Raw genomic sequence first — 18561 nt, forward strand, 5'->3', positions numbered from 1 at the left:
AAGTGCTAGCTAAGAGGCAGAGGGGAATATCGTTACTTTTTGCCACTGTGTTTCAGCACAGCAAAGATACACACAAGATCCAATCTTGCATCTGGATCTGAATTTCAACAGCCTCAGCTGGGTAGGAGTTGACATTTAATTTGCCAAGACTTTTTTTGTAAATGGTTAATACTAATACACACTGTAATCCTCAGGCTGCTTTAACTGAACCTAAATTTCCCAGAACGTCACATCACATAGTGTAAAACTACTGCAACTACTGTTTCTCTGCTGCAACAAATGCACACCAAAGTTATCATTATACCACATCAATTCATAACTACATCCTACCTATACACATCCACAGCAAACACATAGATTTTGTCTTAACCCTTCCCAAATCAAAGTATATCAGAACAGATAGCATCTGTTTTATGCCAAAAAGACATGGAAGAAAATTCTTCTGACCTTGTTCTCTTGTGAATGGGAAAGGCCCTCTCATCTCAACAGCACCAGCAGGAATGGAAGGAAGTAAATCCCTTTGATTACTCAGACCAACATTCACCTGGTCTTTAAGGCTGTACCTGCACTTAGCACCTGTGCCTGAAAATCTACCTGATTGGGAACACTGGTGGCAAATCCTAATGCAATCAAACCTAAAACCAGGAAGACTTATCAAAATTCAGATAACAGTTTGAACCTTTCCCTCAAACTCTGAGTTCTAGGTCTGACCTTCTGGGTTGGATGCATCTCTACTCCAACATGACTGAGATCAAAGCTAGTGCTTATCCCTCTTTAATAACAATTATTTAAACAACCTGAATGTAAATGGAAATTTATGCTCTCCTGCAAGTTAAAACACTGCTGCCAACTCCTTCAATTTGACCTCCCTGAATGTCAAAGTGTTCTACATGTTTTAGGCCCCTCGGAGATGTGAGTGCTGACCATGGACCACTGATCAGCCAGAGGGCAGAAGTAAGTCATGGAGAAGAGCAAAACCACTTGAAATAATTAATTTGAATTCAGCCTAAATGTAAACCATTATGAAGATTTCCTGTAGGGAAAGAAGCACCCAAAGAACAGATGAAATACAAAAATCTTTAATAAATTATCACTCCATGAGTACTCTTGCTACCACAGAATCAGAAAAGGATGTACATCTTGATCACTCCAAAGTTCAGCACTGCTCCTTTCAAGAGGAATGGTGTTGGTTCATTTTAAAGACTAATGATCACCAAAATTTGAAAATGTCTGAAAAACAGGTTTCTATCTGAAATTCAACTTCTACCTTAACTCAGCAAACCAAGCAACATGTTCAAATGCTTTACTGAAAAACAACCTCTAAAAAGTACAGTTTTATGTACAGATTTATGTATGTGATAACATCCTAAATTCACCTTGGAAGAAACAGAACATTTTCTGAATTGGACCTCTCTTCTGGTCCAACCTTTGTAGAACATATTCCCTAGCATAGCTTTAAAATGATTCCTGATACAACTGTGTCATAAATGTCACTAAAACAGCCCACAGTTTGACTGTCATCCCCACAAAATCTGTTAAGATAAATATCAGTTAAAATCTGCAATAAGTATTTAAGTGAATTTATATTTTCTAATTAGTTTCTGCTCTTAATATTAATTAAGTTAGTGTTGGTCTGCCCAAACTCATCATTTGTTGTTCATCAACTCCAAATTACATTATCTTGAGCCAACTAGGAATGAATGTACATATGCCCTTAGGATTTGTACCCCTGTTATGCGATGATGGAAAGAGAAAGAGCCAAGAGCATTAGAAGGGCTAAAATGAGAATACTCCAAGAGCACAAGAACAGCCCTTTACTATTAATTGTAGTCATAGTCTCTGAAGTTAGAGGCAGACATACATAGTCTGGGAAGGCTTCCAGATTGCTTTTTAAGGAAATGAAGTTCTCAACACTGGCTGCATTAAGAAGGGTATTTTTGGTTTTCCACAGTGCCAGCACCAGTGCTGAGGAGGGCTCTGAATACATACTTGGAGGTTGGGCAGCATGCAGCTCTGTCCTTGTGGAGCTAAAAAGCTGTCACCACCATACTAAGTACTCTGTGCATCCAGGTTTCCCAATAACTCTGCCACATCTCATGTTTCTGCACTGCTTTACAACAAAACCCATCACAAAGTTGGCCACTCACAGCACAGCTCTAATCCAGGATGTGGGGTTTCAGTTTTATTTTTTTAAAGAAAACACAGCTCTTTTTGATAGCTATTTCAGCTATTTTGACTGTGAAAATCTTCTTCAAAATATGCATTTATTACATGTAAACATGTTCATTGATAACTAAAAAACCTAAAGAAAGCCCAGTATTTCCCAACACCTACTTATCCATGGAGCAGAAGTATTTGGTCAGTGTGTTAATGCCACAGTCTGAAATTGTTTCGCCTCCTTCAAGTTTCAAAATTCTCATTGGTTCTTCTCTTGAGTGCCCAATCCTCCTACCATAACTGTTCTATTTCCACAAACTGAGAATATACTAAGTAAATAAATAACAATAATTTAAAAAAAAAATCTACAGGATTGTATCAAATTAGGGTAGCTAGAAATCTCCGTACCTTAGGATTGTACCCCTGCTATCTGATGATGGAGACAGAAAGAATCAAGATTATTACAAGGGTTAAACTGAGAATCTTACAGTAGAACAAGAAAACCTCACCTGCTGAACTGTTTAATTGACTTATATGGAGTTATACTGATTTATACAGGTAAAGACTGCTCCACTCAGCTGAACTCCCAAAGACCATCATGCCAAATGCAATGTCAAAATACAATATTCAGTGCATACTACATTTGCTTATGTCAGATTTGAGAATGTCTCCATTTCAAAGTGTGAAGAAGATATCACTGAATTGTCAGGGTGTTGCAGAACCCAGGAATCTTGCCACTTGCTCACAGTGGAGTGTTTGGGATTAAAACATTTCTTGTGAATAAATTAATGAAGTAATATAAAAATTGACAGCTCAGCTATAACATCTGCTCATCCATAAAAAAGTCACTCCACCCAGCTGAGTGGGTGAAGTAAATATTACAAGGTGGAATTAATGTAGGTACTGATGGAAATATGACCTTTCTAATCAGCATAATTTCAAAGTAAATTCTTAAGTAATAAAAAATTAAAACACATATGCTATGGTGAGTGGAGTGAGATGATCTGGATTAATCAGCCATGGCTGTCCTCTGTAAGTGGGCCTGCCCCATTAGTGCCTAATGTTCTCGCTCACCTGCAAAGAAACCTGTAGCAAGTTGCATAGAAATCTGGTTTATACAACAGTTTTCTGAGCCAGTATTCAAGCGTATTAGAAGCTATCTGAGAAAGTTCAGTCTACATCAAGACATTTCATTTTTCAACAGAGCTTTCACAAATGGCACAACATTGGGTGGGGGGAGGTCTCAAACATTCGAAAAATTATATGAAAATAGTGTTAAATGAAAAGGATCTCTTCAAGAAAGCTCAGCCTGCTACTAGCATAGGACACAAATGCCAACTCAACAAAAATAAGCACCAATTGAACTTTAAGCAGAGATTTCCTTCCAAGACATCAGGAGTCCAAAAGAAAAACACACCACCTTTACTGACAAATAAAAGCAGATGGAAAACCAGTAAGAACTCAGAATTTCAAATGTGCAGGTGCCATGGGAAAACATAAGTGTTGTGCAATTGCAAGGTCTAGTTTAAGAATAAAACCACTTAAAATAAGAAAACCATAAAAAGCCATAAACACAGTGGTTCACTATACAGCACATGTTTAGAACTCCAAATGGAAGCCATTCTCTTTGCTCAGCAGGTGAGATAAACCGGTTAAATTAGAGATTTGTTTATATTGTGCATCTCCATCCTTCAAAGGAGTGTTCTGTGAATCTGCCTGTTCACCTAATGGTTACAGGTGTGAGATGTAAGTGGTGTAATAACATTTCTCTGTCATAACAACATTAAAGCTGCAAATGTCCATGCATACACATGCTACACTAGGACTATTCAGCTGCAGCAGGATTACACTGCAAATTGGTTGACCTATGTGTGTAATTTTACTATCTTCGCAGGGCTGCATTCTCTTCTCACTGATACGCTCAGTGATTATTTCTTGTCTTTATCTTTTGTGCTTGTTTGTTTGCTTATTTAAGTGGTAGCAGTGTAGTGACCATGACAAATAGCTTGGAGGATTCCAAACAGTTGTGGTTTTTCTTCTTTAACAGCTTTATAGCAACTCTCCATGAGCAGCTTTTTCATTCCTGTGCCTTGCTGTGGGGATTTTTCTTCCCCTGATACATGTGTCTCACTCACTCCAACACTCCGACTCCTCCAGTCCCTTGATGGGTTTGTTCAGGGACTGTGTGAGAGCACTTCTGCCAGCAGGAGTGGTTGCAGTGGCTACTCTCCTTTTCATTCATTTGCAATTAACTCCCGATGACGCGTTTTAAGAATGAAACTCTGAGAAGACCACTCAGAGGAGATCAGACAGAAAAAGACCCCCCGCAAAGATGCTCCAAATGTCATTAGAGGCTGCTAACATAAATCTACATGCTGCTGTCAGGGAACTCCTGCGTTTTGGCTCTCCTAGGCATAAGTTTTTCCATGAGGAAAGTCCCTTGCCTCTCTGACTGACAGGAGGAGAAAAACAAAAGACAACCAAACAACAACAACAAAACATGTTCACAGGGCTGCTGTATTCATAGAATAGTGTGTAAGGAGAGGGGGGTAAGGATTTTGGTTTAGTTTAGGAAGACTGACCTTACTGATAACACTGAAACAGCTACACAAATTATGTTTAACACTGCAGCTTCATGTATATTCAGAAGCCAGGCTGAAGTTAATATAGTGTATTTTCAAAGTTACCATACAGTGCATTTTTAGAACTCCAAATGGAAGCTATTCCCTTTGCTCAGCATGTGAGATAAACCTGTTAAATTAGAGATTTGTTTATATTCTGAGCAGGTAAGAAGAAAACAACATGCCTACTGCAGTTCAAGGATTGCATTTCTTAAGTGGCCTACAGTACATTTGCACTCTGGTATCATATTTACATTTATAACTCTTGTGTATTCTGCAAGTAGCAGGAGCAGTTGCTCTCTTAAAGCCTTTTGGTAAAAAGAAAAGCATTTCTACAGTGATTAGACCTGCTTAGATCACCTTACTAAACTTAGAGTTTGCTGTTTAGACTTTACCTATCAACAAAACCCTAGTGCATATAGATTCTAGGAAACACAGCTGTTTGCAAATGAATTGTGATTTCTAACTTCTGATTTTACAAAACCTCCTTTGAGCATAATAAGGTTTTCATTGAAGGCACATTTAGCAACTACCTGTAGCCATGGCTAAGGTCTCCAGACAACTGCCCCCATATAAATGATAAGTAATGACAAGAAAACAAGTTCTCAATTAATATAACCGTAAGCTGCTAGCTTGGTTAGAATCCAAGGTTACAGAGAGATGCTGAGCCACATCAGCAAGTGCATACGGATTATGGAAGAGATGCAACCTTGTGCTGTGGAGAGCATCTGAGCTGTGTTTCATATGTATTCTTCACAATTCTTACAAGGGATGGTTCCATCTCAGGAACAAAACCAGCCTTGCTCCAAGGGTATTGTATGTAAAGATTAACAGTGTCAAATGGTGACAGCGCTATCGTAAATTCCAAGCACACAAAAACTAAGATGTTAAATCCTATCTCTGTAACTTCTGTTCCTCTCAATGCGAAATTCAGAAGGTGTTGAATGGAAGTGATCACAGAAAGTAGTAGCTTGATTGATAAAGTCCCTATCTGGTCATTTACGATCTGGCTGAAGGAGAAGCAGCTTTTGCCAGACAGAAAAGCAATTAATCTGCAAACAAGCCGAGGAACAGCAGGGCTGTGCATTGGAGTCTCAGGCTGCTGGGAGCTCATGAGAGGAGATAAGACTGCAGCCTGCTATTTATTGTACATTTTAATTAAGTGCTTGTTAACGGCAGTTATCTTAACAGTCATAAAATTACTGTTGTAATGCATTTTGTTTGAGAAAAAAAAAATGGAGGGAGCCGAAGGACTTTATGAAAGCAGTCACAGATTGCTTTCACTTTAAATCAAAGAATAAATTCTGAAGAGGAGGGATGTTGCAATGATCTAAGCCGAGCCACTAATGGTTATTTAATGTGGCCATCAGTGTTTGTAAGTCCCTAGCATACGGAACATACACAATAGCCTCCAAACCCTCTTTAACACTTATTTGAGATGACAGGAAAAATGAAACCGTTTGTGCTTTCAATGGAAAAGCAATCATTGGTACATTATATTCTGCTTGCCCTATCATGCTAATGCATGGTAAAAATGTCACCAAATGTATTTAAGGACCTGATGGAGTGTTGCTGTTTGATTCCTGTTACTGGGCTGATTAATAAAAATCTTCAATTTGTATGTAAATGCAGTGGGGTTTCATATCATCCGCATACCTGCACCTGGAGAAAATAATAAACTGAAGTTTAATGCAGCAATTATAAGCATTTATGGAACTCTTTAAAGAGGCTGCCTGCCTCCCCTGACCATCAAGATGAGATATTCACAGAGGAATATTACTGATGCTCAGACAAGCAGGGCTGCAGATGGTCCCCAGTGCAAATGCTGCCAATGCAGATTAACTCACTGACTCATACTCACTTTGGTACAACAATATAAGCTACTTATTGTTAGACAAAAGTGTCATATTTTTTCCTACATCTGAAATAAAATCAAATTGAACTGTTCTTTGGAGTAGTGGGAAGGGTGGTAATTAACATTTCAAATGAGGAGTGTTTGCATCATTTACACTTTTCCTGACATCACTTAATTCCCTTGTGCATATGTTCCCATGACAACATCATCACCACAGATAAAAATTGCATTGGTACAACAGAAACTCTTCAAGATATATGACAACAGCTGTTTATTTTTTTAAAATCCCTCTAATGATCTTCAGACTTTTAACCAGTGACCCCCTAATGGCTGATCCTTAATAAAACAAAGTATGCAGCTATTTGCATCTTCACAGATGGATATTGGAAAGGGTTTGTGGTTTGGGTACTAATAGAATAATAAGTACCACGTATTGGATATGGTCATGTGGAGGAATACATTACAACGTAGATAGATATCAGCTTTGATGTATGCCCATGCACAAGCTCTGCTCACACAGCAATCCTTGATTAAGTGCATACTACATAGATGTTCTTGGTTTCTTGTAACCATTTGCTAATCTGCATTAGCAAATTTCAGTGAATGTGCTCCAAATGAGAAACAAACATATTCGACTAAAATCCCTGTGAGGCATTACACTACTAAAATATTATTCTATTGTTTCAACACTGCATTTTCATTGGAGTGCAATTCTTCACTATTAGCAGGCTACCAATGTGTTTTAATGACTGTGATGCTCCTCACAGATTACAGCCAAAGAACGAAATCAGTGAGCTACTAAAAGCACAACTATAATTAGTCTCTTATTTAATAGTCTGAGGCAAGGCTTTAACTTATTCCATCCACAACTGAGTGCTCTGTTGACACTGAAGAGCTGGTTTTATGCTACTTCCCGTGGTGCATGATCAAGCCACTCTCCTTAAGGAAGTTGAGTGGAAGTTCATCCTTTTTTTATTTTTTTTAAGCCAGCCTCCAGCTTGTCACCCAGCAATAGTTCTCAAGCCCAGCTGTGGCACATTTGGCTAAAACACAGCATGCACTGCCTGAAACGCTGCTCCCTGGCTCCTCAGAGGTAAAGGCAAATGCATATCCTGATCAGAGTCCTTCGGCATTTTGACAAAAATGCACACCAGGAGTCACTTTTGGGGGTGCTTTTTCACAAGTAGCTGCTCTAGAGGCAGTTTCCCAGCATATGCATTGACAAACTGAATAAATCCTTACCAAGAAAGCGACTCCCTCCAGATTAGCTCTAAATCCAAATTCCAAGCAATATTGTAACTGCCAAGAGAGAAGCACCTGTATTAGAGATCTCCAGACCCAAAGGGAAGTCAGAATCCATTCTGAGGGAGGGGAACTTGGCAATTACCCTCCAAACAACTGTTGGTTTACCATCCTAAATAGCAAGTGTAGCTTCAGACAATCAGCAGCACAATAGCATCATGCTGCAGAGGAAGAGCTGTACCACCAAGATACTTCACAGAGCCATCAGTCACTATATTCACTGTAAGACGACATGTCAGACAGTGACAGAAACTAACCAAAAGGTCAGTGCAAGCAGGCCCAATTTCATGACATGCTCACAAAGATTATCTGCTTTTTAACCAGGGTTCAATCCCACCTGGTGAAAATATAAATAAAATTTAAAAATCTTCTATGGCACCTGCAGCTGGGGAACTTGCAAGAATTCAACTCCTGATGTGATTTCATGTGTCTCACTAAATACAAGTGCCAGTATTCCTACACACCACTCTGCTCACCCAGTCCCGTTCCGGAAGGATGAGGGAAGAAGATGAAACATCGTCAGCACCAGACTGACACAGCAACCAAGATGATGAGTTGTGTCATCAACGTTTGAGCTAAATTCCATCAAACTAAATGGGAACTCTATTGCTGTTGCCAGCAGACTTTGGATTAGAAACCTGAGGTCTCAACCAACCCTGCCTGCATAGCTCTGCCAATCCCTTCGGGAAAAATCACCCTGATACCAATGTTTTGCTACTGCCTGGCCCTTGCAGCCACCCCTGCATGGAGGCAAGGAGAGCTGGTACTGCAGAATCACTGAACTGACAGGACTAAAACCTATGATAGTCCACTTTTCATGTTCTCAACAGAACTGGAAACTAAATTCAGATGATAAAGTCTTAATTGCCAGTCAAAACAAAAGAAACTGAAATTTTGACAGCCACTTTTCAGATCCCACACAGGGAACCTACATCCTTGTGTCTAAACACACACATGCATCTACACATCACTTATTTGTTTTCTAGCTCTATAAATCTTTCAGGAATCTCACTAATAAGTCTTGAACATGTAGGCTATGCGCCTTTGGGCAACAGCCCCAAGGGGTGGTTTACAGAGCACATTTAGGGCAGGATATGAAATGCTTGTTGATGGCTTGAAAGAAGCTGAACAACTACACAGTGATGGTGTTTCATTTCTACCTTTTTGGACACCTCACCAGGTCATCACACCAGGAAATAACATAAGGGGAATCTTAGTGTTATTCACTTGGTGGGATCCAGGAGAAAGCCAGCTAATAGGTTCTGATAGGCACTTTAATGTATAGTACATACTGTGAAAAGATTTTTGGTATTCTGAAGTTCAGTCTCCAATGACAAAGCTACTCCATAAAAATAAATATAAAAATTCATCTGTATAGAAAAAAAAATTGTTCTTAAAAATGCACTTAAAACACCCCATCCCAACTAACAAAATACTGGATTCCTGCAGATTTTCTGAACTCTTAGAGAGTAAGCCCTCTTTGAAGCTGTGACTTATATTCTATTGTCCTCTTCACAGCTGACTCCCACTAAGGCCAGCTTCACATACTGGCATGCTCATCTAGTTATATTTGTTATAGCACCGGTATTTGTAACCCAGTGTAGTACAAGCTGTAGAGTTGATATAGTAACAGCAGCATAAACATGCCCTACTTCTGTACGACACAGGGCTGGCCTACATGGCAATGTGACTGTATAATAAGCTGCAGCATTCAGGTATACTATTAACTCCACACTAATTACTGCATGTCGTGTGAGGTGAGGTAGCTTACTCTTATGCAAAACACAGCAAACCACTTCACACAAACTCACTCATACTGCTTGCTAAGGCTACATCTAGTAGCCTTACCAGTAAAACAAATTAAACATGCTTGGGAACACTGCAGGACACCAAGGTTGAACTGACCCAAAGAACCCACAGCCCTGCACCACCACAACAAACTGGCTGCCTGCAAACCCCATCCCACCTGAGCTGCCAGCCAGCGACAGAGAGCTTCAGCACAGGGCAGCTGGCAGTGGTGAAAACCCCTGAGGGGTTCCCAACATGACTTTCCGTGTGCCAGCGCTCGGGAACGCTCTCTGGCACTATTTAATTTCCTGCCCTTAATGCAGCCTTAGTGTCTGTGTGGGGAATCAGGGTGAGCACCAAAGCTATTTGGCAGTCACTGCTCCATGCAGGTAAGCATTTTTCCACTCCTGCATATGAGAATATCAGCACATTTCTATCAAATTAATTACCAACAAAGTTAATAGAAGCAAAACTTATGGTTAAACAAGGCGTTAAAACTCCTTTCTTCTCCATTCAAAAAGTTGGGTTTACTGTTCTTCTACAGGATGTTCAATGGTTTCATGTATCATTCCCTGTTAAGTCCAGGAGTCTGCATGGTTTGGTGGAAAAGAATGGGTCTTATTACTCAGAGTTTTATTTTAGTTTTAAATGACCACTGCAAGGATAAATTTTCTTGAAAAATACCTCCAAATCATTAGAAATACTTCCTAACCTTGCCATAAAGATTTCTTTTACCACTGCGACCTTAATGAGAATGTTTCCCTTAAGAATTGAGGAGAGTTTTATGAGAAAGCAACAACAAAACAGTGAGAAACCTTGGCAACCTTGAGAGGAAAAAGAAAATCAATAAAAGAAAAAAAACCCCAAACAAATAAAATAATCTCTCAGAAAAAAGGCCAATACCAACTTTTAAGATGACCAAAGTCTAATATCCTCTCATTTGTAAGTTTAATTTGTTTTCTGTGCTATTTTTATCTCACTGAACTGCTATTATGTGAAGCACAGAAAAAAAAAGGTCTTTTACTTAGAAGAATTCTTTACTAGCTTTCTCCTAAATATGATATTCTTGGGAAAACAGGATATCACTTTAATAGATGGAAAGAGCAGTCCACAGCCACAATACACAAAACCTGATCTACAGCCTTAGCTAACCCACTACTTCACACATGCCTAGTTTTAAGAATGTGATGTATTCCCCCAAAACCACTGACTCCCATCAGGCACCTCAATGGACCATGAAGCATCAGTTTGAGCACCCTACCAAACCTATGCCTAGCATTCCATAATAAAACCTCAGCCTACCTCCAAAAAAAAAAAAAAAAAAAAGAAAGAAAAAAAGAGTAAATACAGTATCCCAAGGGACAGCAATGAAAGCATAACCCTAAAGATGGTGAAAAGCTATTACAGCTCTTCACAGCCAGAGAACATTCTGGAGAAAACCTAATCTCACTGATATCCACAGCCCCACACTTCTATTCTTAAATTAGATTATTTGATTAAAAATAATTGCTCTTCCTTCATCTTTAACCCAAATGACTGCTACTTTGCTAAAGGGGTAGGGCTGTATTCAAAAATACCACCACACAATATCAAGGGCCCTCTAGTTAGGAGCAAGTCTCCCAGGAGGACTAATACAGGTCCATGAGACCAGCTCAGACATGTCCCAAGGGCTGAGGGAAGTGGCTAACTTCAGAATAAGGCCATTCCCTATCATCATTGAAAGGCCACGGAAACAGCCTTCAAGATGCCACACTAGGCTGGCCTGCATCTTCCCTGCTAAGCTATTCATGAGATAAGCTCTGGGAAAGAAAGGCTCAAAAGAAAACACCTGTATTTTGGTGCAATTCCCACATCTATTCAAACACTTGTGTTTCATAAAGTATTATGACTGGATGTCTGGATTTTCAGAAACCACACCCATGTTTTAAATTAAACTTTGTTAAGACTTCTATTTAGTGGAAAAGCTTTTTCCCTCTCTTGAAAACTAGATGCTTCTGTGCAAAAAATGTTCAGCCTTTAGCTGATTGACAGTTCTGGAAGGGACAGAGACAGATGTTCACAGTTCTTTCCCTAGTTAATACATTGACTTACTGCACAATTATACCATTTCAAAAGCCATTCTGAAAAAAATTTTGTCATGTGACTGCTGCAGCTATTTGGCATTCTTTTTTTTTTTGAAAATCAAATGACATTTCTGTTTTGAGAACTGATTCCATTATTATTTGGAGAACAAGTTGTTCTTGAAGCAGCAAGAGAATGCAACTATCCAAACAGCAGAAAAAACATCAACACTGAAGATAGAAAACTTCCCCAAATTTATTTTATTCTGGACCTTTATTGATAGTAATATTTTTCAAAGGGATGGAAAGGAGTATCATCTTCTATGAACAAGAGCTTCCTACATTGGAACCAAAGAATCATGCACTGCAGTGGTTCTTCCAATGTTCACAGCACCTTGACTGAGCTCACCATCCTTTTTCCATCACAGATATTGTATGCTACAAAATACTGATCTCTTCCAAACTGAGTTAAATGAGTGAAATAAATGATCCTACAATGAGCTCCACATTTTATGAGGACTTAAATATGTACAAGTAATTGCTGCAAGAGAAGTAGAACTCAAACTGTTTTACTGCTGTAACAGGTCTGAGACCATATAGGTGTTTGTAGTGGAAGTCGTGGAACTGAATAAAACAAAGTCTTACCTTTTGATCTCCTAACAAGCATACTTTTCAGATATATCTGTCTGTCTACATTCCACATGTCTTTGAAGCAAAGTACTCTATTTCTGTTCAGGAAAGTACCCTCAAAGTTCAATATAACGACCGATATTTATCCAGAGATTCCAAAGTGCTCTGCAGACTTTACAAGACTTTACAGACAGAACTATATAAACTATATAAACAAGAAATATTTTATCAACCACTGAATTCAGGTATTTCTAGCATGGAAGATAGTAACTATTTAATATGGCACCACAATACCCATATTTGAGTTGAGGATATTAAAAAAAAAGGTAACTTAAACCAATCACTTAAACTCTGGCCAATACAACAAAACTTGCATTCCTTCTTCTCGTAGAACTGCCTACATATCTTTAATGAAATGGCCACAATCTCAACATTACATCTCACTGAGAGAGTTATCATCTCCTCCATTCGGCATCCCTCCTTATTCCCATCACTAGCCATTACACTGATTCAGAAACTGACTCCAAGGGAAAAATACCACTCACTAATTACCATAGAGTGGTGTTCATTCAGCACTTCAGTTTTCCTTGGAGGCTTCTTACCCAAACATTAACCCTCAACCAAACCAACCTCAGCTGTTTCAACATTCTCTTTTTCTTTTTTTTTTTTTTTTTTAATATGTATATAAAACAGAAGAACCAGACCAGTTGCAGCCAGACTTCTTGGCAATTTAACATTTTTAACCAAAGCAATTTATAAATTATGCAAGTAGAATATTTATTTATATGAAGAATTTTTTGGGTTATTTTAAAGGTGGAATTGGAACTGCTTTTATATAGTAAGTGACTGAGAAATCCCTGAATGTTGTCTTGCATAAATGTCATGCTAGCAGCAATGCCACAGAACAATTTTGCTTTTGTCGGGGGCATATGTAGATTTTAATTAAACGCTTTAATTCTGAAACAGTTGCTTATATAGCTACGCAAACTGAAAGTGGCTTGGGTGCTAGTTTTTTTGATCTGTCCTAATATAAAAGATAGAGTAATTCAAACATAACAAAACTAGAGTGTTCTTCTCTCTGCAGTAAGAGGGGAAAGACACACAGCAGGAACTAAAGGGGAACTTGAAAGGCGCCATGCTGGCCGCCTATCAGGGTCCCCACTATTTGCATACCAAAGGTACCAGACATCTGGGGGAGAGTCTGTGCGGTGCCTTATTGCCGTGTTCTGCAGGGCCCGTGCCAAGGGAATTCTGCCCCAGCCAGAAATGGGGCTTCCAGCCCTTTTATGCTGCTCCAGCCTGTTTACCTACCATAACGGGGTCAGAGCACAGGAAGAAATCTTAACCCTACATTTGAGGCAGAGAATGCTGCAAACTGAAGGACCCGGCCACATGTGGGACTCAGTTATAGGCAGCAACCCCACTAACCGGTACTAATGTAGACCCCAAAAAACCTTCAACCCAGCTGCCCCTGCTTGACTCCTGCTTTGAGACTGAAGTCACGTCGGAGATGTGCTTTGAGACATAATAACAGGCATCACAGAAATGCAAAGTGTTCTTTTTCCAGGCTATTTTTAGAAAGTTACTGGAGAGCATGATGTTATAGCTCTACCATGTACGTTGTATTTCTCACACGTGTCAGTGACACAGTCAGGTAAGTATGATCATATGTGAACATATACTCTGAGTCAACACCACCTTATTTTTTAATTTTCTGGACATTCTTTGGGGATGTTTCCCCCCCTTCCCCAGCTGACCATCAGATCACTACACAGTCTCACAGTGTGTTGCTGTGCTTGGACATCCTCCAGCTCTGGACACTCTGGAGTGCAAAGTCAAGTAGAGAAAAGAGGAGAACGCAGAAAGATGAAGGGGCTGAGAGGAAGGAAACTATCAAATATCACAGTCCCAACAATCCATTACTTTTCTCTGGGATCAGCTAGAGGGTTACTAACATGCTTCTAAACTCCATGCCTAACAATAGTAGCAAATTAGTAACAAATTAGTAAATGTAGTAAAGCAATGACTACCAAATGAATTCCTTGCAAGCACAGGTTTGAATATTTCACTTCAAAGCTCAAAGCTGATATTAATTTTGCACAGTGAGACAATAAGTGGGCAAATTTATTATTTTAAACAGCCTATTAACAGGAGAGTTGGTCAAGTACTATAGCATTTGAAATTTTTTTAAAGGGAAATATTTTGATAATATTTACCTGTTGTAAAACCGGTTAAAAAATTTTGTGTATTTATTGTAATGGAATCCCAGTTCCAGTGCATCATGTAACATGTCTCAGTCAAACAAAGCATTCCTGTTTTTCAGCCAACTATTAATCAGCTATGCCTTAATGGAAAAGAACAATTGCTACTAAAGGAATATAACAATTAAATCACTAGGGCTAGATTGCCACATCCTTCCAGTTAGCTTTAGGACTGGGGGTTTTGTGATGCAACCTCCACCAAAAATTTCTTCACAAAGATTCTCTTGCAATGTTCACAGTGGGAGAAGGCAAAAGTTTGCTCACCACCTCTGTTCAAAAGTTGCACCTAATCCCAGAGAAACTGTAAGATTTTGGGAGGTCAAAGTTCCCTATTCAGAGGCTCCAGATGGCCACAGTCAACCAGAGCCATCTTTGCCATGATCTCCCTGTTTCTGTTGACATGGAAGGTCCCCATAAAAACGATTATGGTTTGCAAATGGATCACCTCTTCACTGAAATTTTCCTGGTAGGAAGGTATATTTTATTCACCTCATGGCCCCATCTCCAAGCTATACTCAGAAGCACTTATGGTAGAAACTTCCACAGCAAGTAATTAGAGTGGGTATCACAACCAAAGGACTCCTGTTGCTGTTCTGAAAGCAGGAGCTGAGATCTTCATGTAGATGCACAGATCTCAAAAGAATGATCATGCCCCCGGACATGATAGGTTTCCTATAAAGAACAGTGTTACTGTAATCCCTCTCTTGTCATGAAATATTCAATTTTCTTTTTCATTCTTAGAAAATAAAATGCTAAATTACCTAGTTTAGTAGGTCAATGTCAAAACTTATGATGGAAAAGAATCTTCCTAAGAGAGTTTCTTAAAACCTGTATAATCAGGTTGGTAATGCTGCCCACAGGGAAAACCCATTAGCAGAAATCTCTAACACATTTCAAAAAGCTAAACCTAAGTGGATTGTGGGTATGCCTAACTGCTACATTTCAAGCAGCCCAACTCATCCAAAAGCATTGCTACACCTCAGTGCACTGGTTTCCCTCCACACATACTTGCTGTAGAAAATCTGCTAATGCAGCCAGCAGGCAGATTTTGTGAAGATGAGGAAAGTAGATTTCATCTTCCTCACATGACTGGAAGGCATTTTGTAGCCGATTTCAAGGGTTAAACTCTGCTCCTGAACTTCAGTACTCAGAAATTCTATGCACTCTCTTTTTAGAGTACTCTTCCTTCCTTCCTATCTGCTAACACAATAGGGAAAGCTTTGTTATCATTAATCATCTTCAGAGCCCTGGGGATTCTCCGAGCACTAGCACTGCTGCAGCCTCCCTGGAAAAACCCTCAGAGATATGCACCAAAGTTTCTCTCCAAGTTCACTGGGGTAGATTTTCATTAGTGACTGGATTTACAAGCTGGGGACATGGTTAATGCTCCATCTAAAGTCAAAGAAACTAAATATTTGATAATTATCGCCAGAATCAGCATCTTCAAATAAAGGATTTGAACCTTTTTTTGCCTTGCATTCATCCCATCCCTTCCCCCCCCCCCAACTCTCAAGATCTGAAGGAAAGAAAAAAGACAGATTTTTCAGCATAAAACCAAATAATGTCTTACACTGCACAAAACATCATAAGATATCAGGAAAGGTAAGATAAGCATTCTAAACAGAGATGGAAATGTATCAAAATGATATATCTTTGAGAGAGAATGATTGTGCCTTAACAGAGAACAATTTATCCAAACTAAACACCTTAAATAGGCGGCACTGTATGAGTTTAGCAGCAATTATTTGTCTAATTCATCTTGTCAGCCTCCTAACAAATAGCCCCGAAAAAAGCAGCTTGTCTTGTAGTTTCAGGCGACTTTGAAGGAAAAGGATATCCTGTAGAAATTAAAGAAAACAACATGGTTGAGAAAACATTTGTAAATAAGTCATCAACATTCTGATTAGATCTCTAACTCCTTGGTCTAAATCTCTCGGGGTTTTTTATGCATTCTGCTACCTAAAACTAGTTGGAAAAGTACATTTAGTACAGGAATAAACAAAGACAAAAATGTTGTCCTGACTTCTCAAAGTCTTTTTATCTGCAGGTGCAAATTATGCACTTATTTCCTCAACTTAATGCCCACTCTTCATAAAAGTATAGTGCTAGCATTATTATATCCAATTGCCTATCTGAAGCTGTAAGACACAAGGCTCAGATGTGGCAAAGTGAGTTTTAAAACTCTTCAGACAACACTTAAGAATTCCACAAACAATCCAGCAACACAATTCTGTAACTAAAAATACACCAACAGTTTCTCATTGAGAGTCCAGTTTGAGCATCCCCAGTGCCATACAGACTTACAGGACATTTGTGCTTAAAACTATGTGAACACCAAGTGCATGTCAAGTTAGGTGACCCTACTAATATGTAAAATGATTGGTTTTATGCATAATTGCAGTAACTACACATGCAGGTTAGGTCCATAGCATTGATTTTACGTGCCTATCCCTGTGCTGCTACAATACTGATAATTTGAATCTAATTTATTCTCATTGTTTATACAGTTAACAAGGTGCTGTGTGTATACACAGTGGGCTGTGAGCTAGGATTTGGTGTTTTGCTCCAAAGAAATTGCAATCCAAACAAAAATACTGTGAACTGGAGAGTGGATTGGTGTTCACTCCACTGAGAAACAGGAGGGAGGAAACAAGAACAAGCAGCAAGAGATGACAGGAACAGTAAGGCAGAGGGATTGGGCAGAGTGCTACAGAAATAATAAGGCACACAACATAAAAGTTCACAGCAAAGATGAAGACCTGGGACTTGGAAATTTTGGAAGGTATATGGAAATGCTGCCCACTGCAAGACTTTGAACAGTGGAAAGATGGGAACATTTTACATCAGATTTCCACTTATAAAAAGGGTTTTTCAATGTTTTCCTACTTCAGAAGAACATATAGCAGATAAATACAGTAAGGAAGAGAAGGTGGTGACCAAATAGGGGCAAGTGACCACTGTGGTGGTCACCGTGGAAATACCTAGGGTAGATTAAGATAGATTAGGATAAAAAGTCTGACTAGAATGCTAAGTAAGTGAGAAAATATCCCTCTTTAACCCCAGACTATGTCTGTTCCCTCATCTAATGAGATCTCTCTCTAAAGCAAACAGGCTATAAGGCTACTGTACTCTTTCAAAGTCAGGTTGCCTTTAGCAGGCTCTGGAGCAAGTACATCTGAGAAGGGGGGTCTCATCAAGCACAGTATCTTCACCAAGGCATCTTTCGTCTGCCAGCCCCTGTGTTATGGAGCCTGCTCATCCAGATGCTTTATCCCATCATTTAAATGCTGCTTCAGACAACAATTTTTCCATCCTTTTGATTGATGTCCAGCCCAGCACATTATCCCTTCCTTTAAATTGATGTCACTTTCTTTAAGAGCCTAAGCATTACTCTAAACTGTGTTTTAATTGCTATTTATATGTCCCTCAAGTGTGCAGAACCATTTATTGTTCAGCAAAGGCCAGGACATTTTATAAATAAAATCCTCACTTGCTACTGAGAATGATAATATCGGCTGGCAGCATCTGGATACATTTTAAAAGCAAAGATTTTACTTTTGCAAGACAAGGATAAAAACACAGATGGCATAAGCTAATATGAAACCTGCAGAAAGCTTTTTTCCCCCCCTGTTCTTCGAATACCATGGTAAGTTGGTGAGTAGGAGGAAAGTTAAAGCTTACATACATCCCAGCATGCCAACCCATGTCCTACTGAGATACTTGACTGTCTAGTGCTTCTAAGCAGCTGGAGAAATGTCAAACTGTCATCACTGATTAAAATGGGATTTTATAGAAAGCATCATACATATTGTTAGAATTTTTAAATTATTTTATACGATAGGAATAAAAAAATTGCTAATTTTGCTTCAAAACAGACTTTATCCACA

This window comes from Empidonax traillii, unplaced genomic scaffold, assembly GCF_003031625.1.
Source record: "Empidonax traillii isolate 1590-97213 ecotype Southwest subspecies unplaced genomic scaffold, ASM303162v1 scaffold49:size1601597, whole genome shotgun sequence".
NCBI lineage: Eukaryota > Metazoa > Chordata > Aves > Passeriformes > Tyrannidae > Empidonax > Empidonax traillii.